At 56.1% G+C, this 7,503-nt stretch overlaps 1 long non-coding RNA gene across 2 annotated transcripts in view; it reads left to right on the top strand.

Moving 5' to 3' along the window:
• The window catches only part of LOC104858402, a 32,350-nt gene that overhangs the window by 21,885 nt on the left and 2,962 nt on the right, over positions 1-7,503 (top strand). For both annotated transcript variants that reach the window (XR_779141.3, XR_004518562.1), the window contains exon 2: positions 6,696-6,754. This is a non-coding gene — a long non-coding RNA (uncharacterized LOC104858402). The remainder of the gene's footprint in view (positions 1-6,695; positions 6,755-7,503) is intronic.

Raw genomic sequence — 7,503 nt, 5'->3', positions numbered from 1 at the left:
GGGTGAGGGGCCGATAAAGCCCTTGTGGGCGCCTCCTTTGTCTGGCTTTGCCATTGCCCAGGCCATGGAGCGCCCTCGCCGCAGGGGTTGGGGCGCGCCCGCCTGACAGTGGGCGCCCCATCCTGGTCCCGCAGGTGTTCGGCGGGGCTCACGTGCGGCCCACCCGGGGATGTGCCCCAAACCCACCCACCCCACCCCGCTGCGGAGCGGGAGAGAAGTTGAAGTCTTGGCCCTTTTCGGTCTTTTTAAAAAAATTCAAATTAATTGGGAAAATAGGGTGCTTCCTAACGCGGAGGGGGGTGTTTTAAAAAAATTCTATCTCCTTGTGGTGAATTTTCTGATCTTTTCCACTATTAAAAGAAATGTTGCCATATTTAATTTTGTTGCCGTGAGATATGGAGAGGGTAGCCCAACGTTTTTAAGTAATTTGATAAGCCTTCAAGTAGCAAATCCAAAAGGGAGGCTGGCGGCCCAGGTATAGTTTCTTTATAACCTGAATTTACAATGAAAGCATTCTCCTTTATGGATATAATAGATTAGATTTCACAACTTAATTCTCTGCAATGGCTCCGTTTAAGGGAGCTCCGGCTGATTTTATTACGCCAAGCCAAATTGGATGTTTGTGGTCTTAACGAAAAGCGTTCGTGACATAAAATATATAATTTTAAAAATAAAAAACAATGGGTTCAACCCCGTCCCCTCCCCCTCCCGCTTTTCCTCCTCACCCCCAACTCAATTTGGGATATACTGAGAATTAATGGTGTTTGCTGATTTCTGCCGTGACACAGCTCGAGCTGGTGGGGACCTAGAGGCCTCGAGGGCCGCGCGCCAGCAGTACGGCTCCCCGCCAAAGCCAGGCCTGACCCTCACGTCGTCCCACACTGCAACTTCCCGGCCTATCCCGGGACCTCTGGGGCGCCCCTCTCATTATCCGGGGCTGCACCCCACGCGGAGGACTCGCATAAAACTGCTGTCCTGGTCAGTGCGACAGGAGCGGCCACAGCCCCCACTGTGCCACCCCCCACCCGCGCTCTCTCCTGCTGAAGAGTGGGCGTCGGAGAGAGGGGCTTCCAGTACCCGGCCACCCCGCTTCTGAGCAACGGGCCTGAGGAGGACAAGTGTTAGCAGCCCTGCAATGGGCTGAGGCTTACTCCGCCATCACTTCTGATGAAAGCCCGATTCAGTTCTCCAGAGGGCCCCCTCGCTGGGGGGGGGGGCTTTGTTAGAGACTTGATTCGGACCCCCAGGAACTGGGGACAATGGCAGCCTGCGCTTGGTCACCTCGATCCTGCAGATCAGAGCCCCCCGCCGTCCCGGGAGCCTCCCATAGGTCCACAGGAGCAGCAGGGACAGTCTGGGCGCCCAGCGGCCCACATGGGCCCCGAACCTGAGCGTGGGTAGGACGTGGGTGCGCTGACTGGTGCGGGGGACTCGCTTTAAATTAAATCTTCACAGCGCCTGACCTTGTTTTTTCCTCTGGGCGATAACGGCAACAGCTGTTTTTTCAGAATTCCTGCTGCTGGGGGAGGGGCGTTATTATTATTATTTTTGGTTGTCACAGCCTCCTGGAAACATTCCCTGGCCTCACAAAGTGTAACAATGGCTCAGCGGGTTTCTGGAGGAAGCCCCTTCTCCTGCTCTCTCCAGGGAAACCTCCTCCCCTGCTGGGGCTCAGCTCCCCCTCTCCTTAGCCTTCAGAACCAGGGCAGGCCTTGGGGTCTTGTAGGCCACTTCTGTCTGCCGCCCCCTGATCGCCGTCACTCCTGAGAGAGGTCACAGTTCTCCCAGGGGAAGATGGGAGGAGTTAATAGTGTGCTCAGCATCAGTGCCCACCCCAAGCCTTCGCTCAGGAACTGCTCACCAGGGCCCTCCTTTAAGACACTTCTTCCCGACTTCTATCCCAAGGAACTAGCTGTCTGGTACTGGGAAGAGGTGCCTCCTCCACAGGAAGCCTGCCCCTGTTTGCTTTGGGGGTCAGCACTGGCCCAGAGCAAGTTAAACATTAAGAGGCCTGCAGCCCCGGGGGAAGGGAAAGCCAGGCCACCGTGGCACAAGTGGAGCGCACTCTGTCCCCACCTGGGACGCTCCCCGGGCGCCAGCCCCCCATCCCCACACGGAGGCCTGAGCAGTGTGTTCAGGAAGGGACAGCGGGGGGTAGTTGCTAACCACAGACCTGACCCCAACTTCTGGCTCTGTGCACCCCTGGGGACTCCAGCCTGTTTATTATGTGGGAAGGGTCTGGCCTTCCTCCTTGCCCCCCTAGTGGGACAAGGAGCCCAGGAAAGTGGCTGTGCCCTGGAAGGCAAAAAGCCAGGCTGACCAGTCTTGCTGCATGTAGCTGGCCTGGGATCAGACAGGAACACGTGCATGTGCCTGGGTGGGGGCGTGTGTGTGTGTGTGTGTGTGTGTGTGTGTGTGTGTAGGGGATGCAGGGCCTTAGGCAGCCAAGTGTGCTCTGCATCTCCCTGTCCTTGCTGGTGGGTGCACCCTGCTTGGTCTCAGCCCCTCCCTGCTCTCCCCTCCTAGGAGAGGCCTTTGTGTCCAAGTGGCCCCAGGATCCCCTGCCCCTCAGCAGCAGGGCAGCTCCAGGCTGTGGCCTCCATGGCCTGCCCCAGGAGAGGCGTCAGCAGAGTGGACCCCTTCCCAAGCCCCTTGCCTGCCAGGAACTTTATTTACACTTGTGTTACACCGAGTTTGTAGATGTGACACCCAGCCTGTGTGGATGGCAGGAATTGAACTTTAGTCTCAGGGTGATTACAGCGCAGGGACTATACTTCATTAATGGTTGTTACACAATAAAAAAAAAAAAAAAGATAAAATGGCCCCTATTTACTTTTTAAAATGCAATTTATTTTAATTTATGGTTCTAAGTACTTCTGGGGCTTGACGGGGGCTGTTAGGCCATGCATGGGGTGGGGGTCGGGAAACACAGCGAAGAGGCAGACCCGAGTAGCATGACCCCTCCGGGAGGAAGTGGACCGGCAGCCCTGGCCTGAGGCCACAGGAGTGGACTATTATGGGCTGCCTTTTAAAAAGCAGAGAAAGGCCATTCCGTGGCTTTGCCCTCTGTGTCTTGATGCTGCCCTGAGCAGTCCTGAGAAAGCATTCCTCAGCCAGACGTGTGGAAGCTGGCTGGACAGGACTTTCCCCCAGGGACCTTGGGCACGTTGGTTCACCTCCCCCACACCTCAGTGCTGGGCAGGTCCCAGGGGTCTGCGGTCCCTTGGGTCCTTTGCACCTGGCTTTGTGACTCCCCTCTGTGTGAATTGAATTCGAGATTCTTCCAGCCTCTGGGAAGTCCAGTGTCCCTGTCAAGGGCTCTTAACGGGCCAGGGTGCTACGTGGAATGCCAAGGAATGACTTCTTGGTCTCCTGCACCTGCTGTCTGCCTCCCCGTGGTCTCTGGCTCACACGCAACGTTCCCAGGCTGCCTTTGGGGTCCCTTGATGTGAGGGAACACTGCACCGCTGCCCCCTCCCCGGCCACACACACAGAAAAACCTGATGGTGACAACATTTGTACCCCAGCTCACGCTAAATGGAAGCGGACTGGTACTAGCAGGAGGCAAAGAGGTGGAGAAGTGCTAGGGAGGGGAGTCCGGCACTGGAGCTAGGGCCTGGCTTTTGTGGAAAAGACCAGCAGATGGGGCTGGGGGTCCCGCTCAGCAGGAGAGCACTGCGTGGCATGCTCAAGGCCCTGGGTACCATCTCTCAACTGCAAAAAAAGAAGAGAAGAAAACATGGGAGGGGCCAGAGCTGGAGACAGTTGGGGCCTAAGACATCCCAGCCATCTGCAGCCGCAGGCTCCCAAGTTCCACACCCAGCAGCACTGCATAGTGTTCAGGATGCAGGCACACATGCCACCAGAGACAGGGTCCTGCCCCACCCTGTATCCCCACACTCCTGCCCCAGTTGGTTCACAAGATGCCACGGAGCCCCACAGCACCCCGACTGAGGCAGCCTTGCCCCTCCTGCCCCTTGGCAGTGTGGGCGGACAGGAGCAATGTCCTAACTCCTCTTCGTGCCACCCCTGGCCAGTGGCTTTTGACTGTCTGACCCTCAGGCTCCTGACGATAGATTCTCCACCTGCCCCCTCTGCCCAGGCCATGCTGGGCTTTTGCCTCCTTTTCCCTTTTATTTTGGGAGCCCTCAGCCTGCTGAGTTAATTGGCAAACTTTCCCAGAAGTAAACTTGAGGGATGAAAATTAATAATTTTCCTGATGTTGCACTCATTGCTAATCAGGCCAGCTTGTGGGGGGTGTGCACCACAGAACCCTAGAAAAACCATTAATGAACAAAATCTTCCAGGGGCAAGGGGTCTCCCGTGCAATTTAGCAGCTCTGCAGCCCCAGTGCGGGGTGGGGGTGCCCGGGAAGGATGGGAGCCATCTTGGCCATCAGGACCAGGAAGTCAGTTCCTCTCTGGGCCTGTGAGGTGGGAGAAGCAAGTCCTCTTGGGTACTTCCAGCCGGAGTGCTCCAGGGCAGGTGAACCCTGCAGAAGGAAGGAGCCTGAGAGAAAGAGCAGGGGGGTCGCCATGAGGGCCAGGTGGGATCATGACTGCCTGCTCTCCTTGGGCCTCTCCTTTCGGAAACTGGCTTCGGTCCTGCTGGTCCTCCAAAGCCTGGGTGCAGTGTGGGGACCTTGCCCCCAGGGCTCCCTGTGCTGTTAAGAGTTAGCCCTGTGTCCCCATCACTCAGGAACTCCGGCCCTCTCATTGCAGCAGGCAGGAAGTGGGTGCAGGACCGAGCTCAGGCTTCTTGGGGGTGACTGCTGGGTCCTCCACAGATCCTCACTACAGCCTGCTCCTGGTGGGTCCTTTGGAGCCTTTAGGATGGGTGGTCAGAGGCTCTTGGGCAAACCCAAAAGCTTGGGCCCTTGTGACCCCCCAAAACCCCAGGTGGCTCTGACCCAGATGGTCTACTGACTGCTTCTGGACGAACCAGCCCCGGGGTGCTGGCTGGCTGAATATGAATGGATGGGTCACTGGTGACAAGGTTTCTCAGGGCCATAGCCCTTTTCAACAGAGCCCCTCCCTAGAATTGTCCCTGGAAGCAAACCTTAACGGGGACAGTGCAGTGGGGAGGACGAAAGGACATCCTGCTTCTCCACAGCACCCGCTGCAGCAGCTCCACACCTGTGAAGGGGGCTATGATCACAAGCCCTGGAGAAAATGCCAGGTGCGGGGCAGGCAGAGTGAAGGCCACACTGGGCAGGGGCGGAGAGCCTTCTGTTTGGGGGCTACAGGGGAAGGCCACAGCTGGGCAGGGCCCTCCTGCCAACTGGCCATGACCTGTTCACCTTGAGCAGTGCCAACCCTGTCCAGGGTCTGGGAAGCTCGTGCTGGCCCAGAGTGGCAGCCAAACTGAACAGCTAGTCCTGGCCTGCACCTACCTGTATTTTGTACATTTATAGCAGTAGCATTCTGGGGCCCAGTAGGGATGGCACCACGGAAATAACATTACAAATGAAGACATGAAGCACAGAGCGGCTCTGTACTTTGCTCAAGGGCCACACAGCAGGATTTGAACCAAGTGTGTCTATCTGAGAAGTGAACTCTTGTCCTGACAGTGTATTCCAGATTAAGGTCATTCCACCTGAAGAATTCCTCCTCCCGCCCAGGACAGTGCCCCTGGGCCAAGCAGCTGACCCAGTTTCCAGAGCTGGGCAGCTAGAAAGGCAGCTTCTAAGCATGAGGAGCTCTCGCCTCATCTCCAGCTCTGGGGACGGATTGGGCTGGGGACAGGGAAGGCTCTGCTCTGGCAGCACAAGGAGCAGCGTGTCCTGACCACCCCACCCCAGAGTCCTGGTTAGAGCCACTGGGGACCTGCTTGTCTGGCAGCTCCTCTGCAGCATTAGCTCAGCACTGCAGGGACTTCTGTCTACTCTTCTTTCGCTGGCCTTTGTAGTACCCTGTGCCCTATGCCCAGATGCCGTCCCTGCAGGTAAAGGTGTCCTGGCTTCAGAGAGCTGTGGAGGACACTTCTGTGGACAGACTGTCATCTTACAGAGGGCCCCAGGCTCTGAGGATGCAGGGCCAGGCCATGAAAGCTGAGGGGACCGGCTGGGAAAGAGGGACCAGCTGTGGGACCTGCATCCTTCCACTCTCCGAGCCTGGGTTTCCCCAGGTGGCTCACAGTGTCACCTATGTGAGGCTCTTGCCAGGGATGGTTGACTGGGCGGGGCCACATAAAGACCAGCAGGGGCATCTGGGGGCGGGAGGGCCTTCCTACAGAACTGTAGCTCCAGGCTCTTAGCAAAGCCTCACTTGATGGGGTCCTGGGTTTATCACCAGCACTTCAAAGAGAAAGAAAAGATGGAAGTGAGGTGGGGGTGGGGAGAGGCCACAGTATTATTGTAGATAAACTAATCACAATGGGAAACCCTCCAGAGACCAGTCCCAGGCTGGGAAGGGACAGCCCTGAAGGATTAAAGGGTAACTGGGAACAGCACAGTGCAGTGAGGAACCTCAAGCATTGTATGGCAACCCATTTCCTGGATTCAATGATGTTAAGAAGCTCTGTTCTTGGCTGTGAGATGCTGGAGCACTTGGGACAAGGTGGCATGATATCTATAAGACTCTCAAAAGTTTTGGCAATTTTAAATGGAGGAAGACAAAGCAAATGGAACCAAAATCTGTCTAAACAATATTGCTCTGCACAAATTCAATGTATAAAAATGCATTTTGTTTCCACAGATTTATAAAACTGTTCTTTGCAAGTGCCAGAAATGGACTGTAGCTAACTTAAGCCACGGGTAAGTGTGTGGGGCCTGTGCGGGAGGGTGGGACTGGGCACTGTCCCTGTCTCTAGGGTGCCCCCCCCAGCAGGCCCCCAAACGACCTCTCAGTTAAGTATTCAGAGGTCAGGAAAGGACCAAGCATAGTGGTGCACGCCTGAAACCCTAGCACTCTGGGAGGCTGAGGCAGAAAGATAGCAAATTGCAGTCCATCCTGGGCAGTTCAGTGACGCTGTCTTCAAGAAAAGGCGGGGGGCTGGCTGGGGACACAGCTCACTGTGAAAGCCCTGGGTTCAGTCTCCAGTACTGCCAGAAAACAGAAGGGAAAATTCTAGGAAAGGAGCCCACTGGCCTTGCCTGTCTAGACTTAGGACCCGTGAAAGGTCCCCAAATGTACACCTGCTGCTAGAGTCCCGAAGGCCACCTAACCTTCCGTACACACAAGGCCCAGAACACGCAGGCCCTGCAGTGCTGCTCAACTGTCAGTGGCAAATGCACCTCCGGAACTTTCTAGCTTAGGTGCCAGCACAGTGTGGTGCCAGCTCCTTCTCTTTGTTATCACGCAGCTGACTGGGCGCAGTGGCTCCTCGGCGGTGCTGGGCCCCTCGAGGATGGGTCCTCGTATCATAGCCCAGGAAAAGATAGAAACTCAAAGTACACTTTCTAGTGAATGTGTATCACTTTCATGCCGTCATAAAGTGAAAAATCTTCGCCGCCTGCCTGGCAAGTGCAAGGTCCCGAGTTCGATCCCTGGTACCAAAAAAAAA

This window comes from Fukomys damarensis, unplaced genomic scaffold (assembly GCF_012274545.1).
Source record: "Fukomys damarensis isolate Sample0158 unplaced genomic scaffold, DMR_v1.0_HiC HiC_scaffold_23, whole genome shotgun sequence".
Lineage (NCBI taxonomy): Eukaryota > Metazoa > Chordata > Mammalia > Rodentia > Bathyergidae > Fukomys > Fukomys damarensis.
Note: the sequence above shows the minus strand (reverse complement) of the source record. Positions and strands in the feature narration are given on the sequence as shown.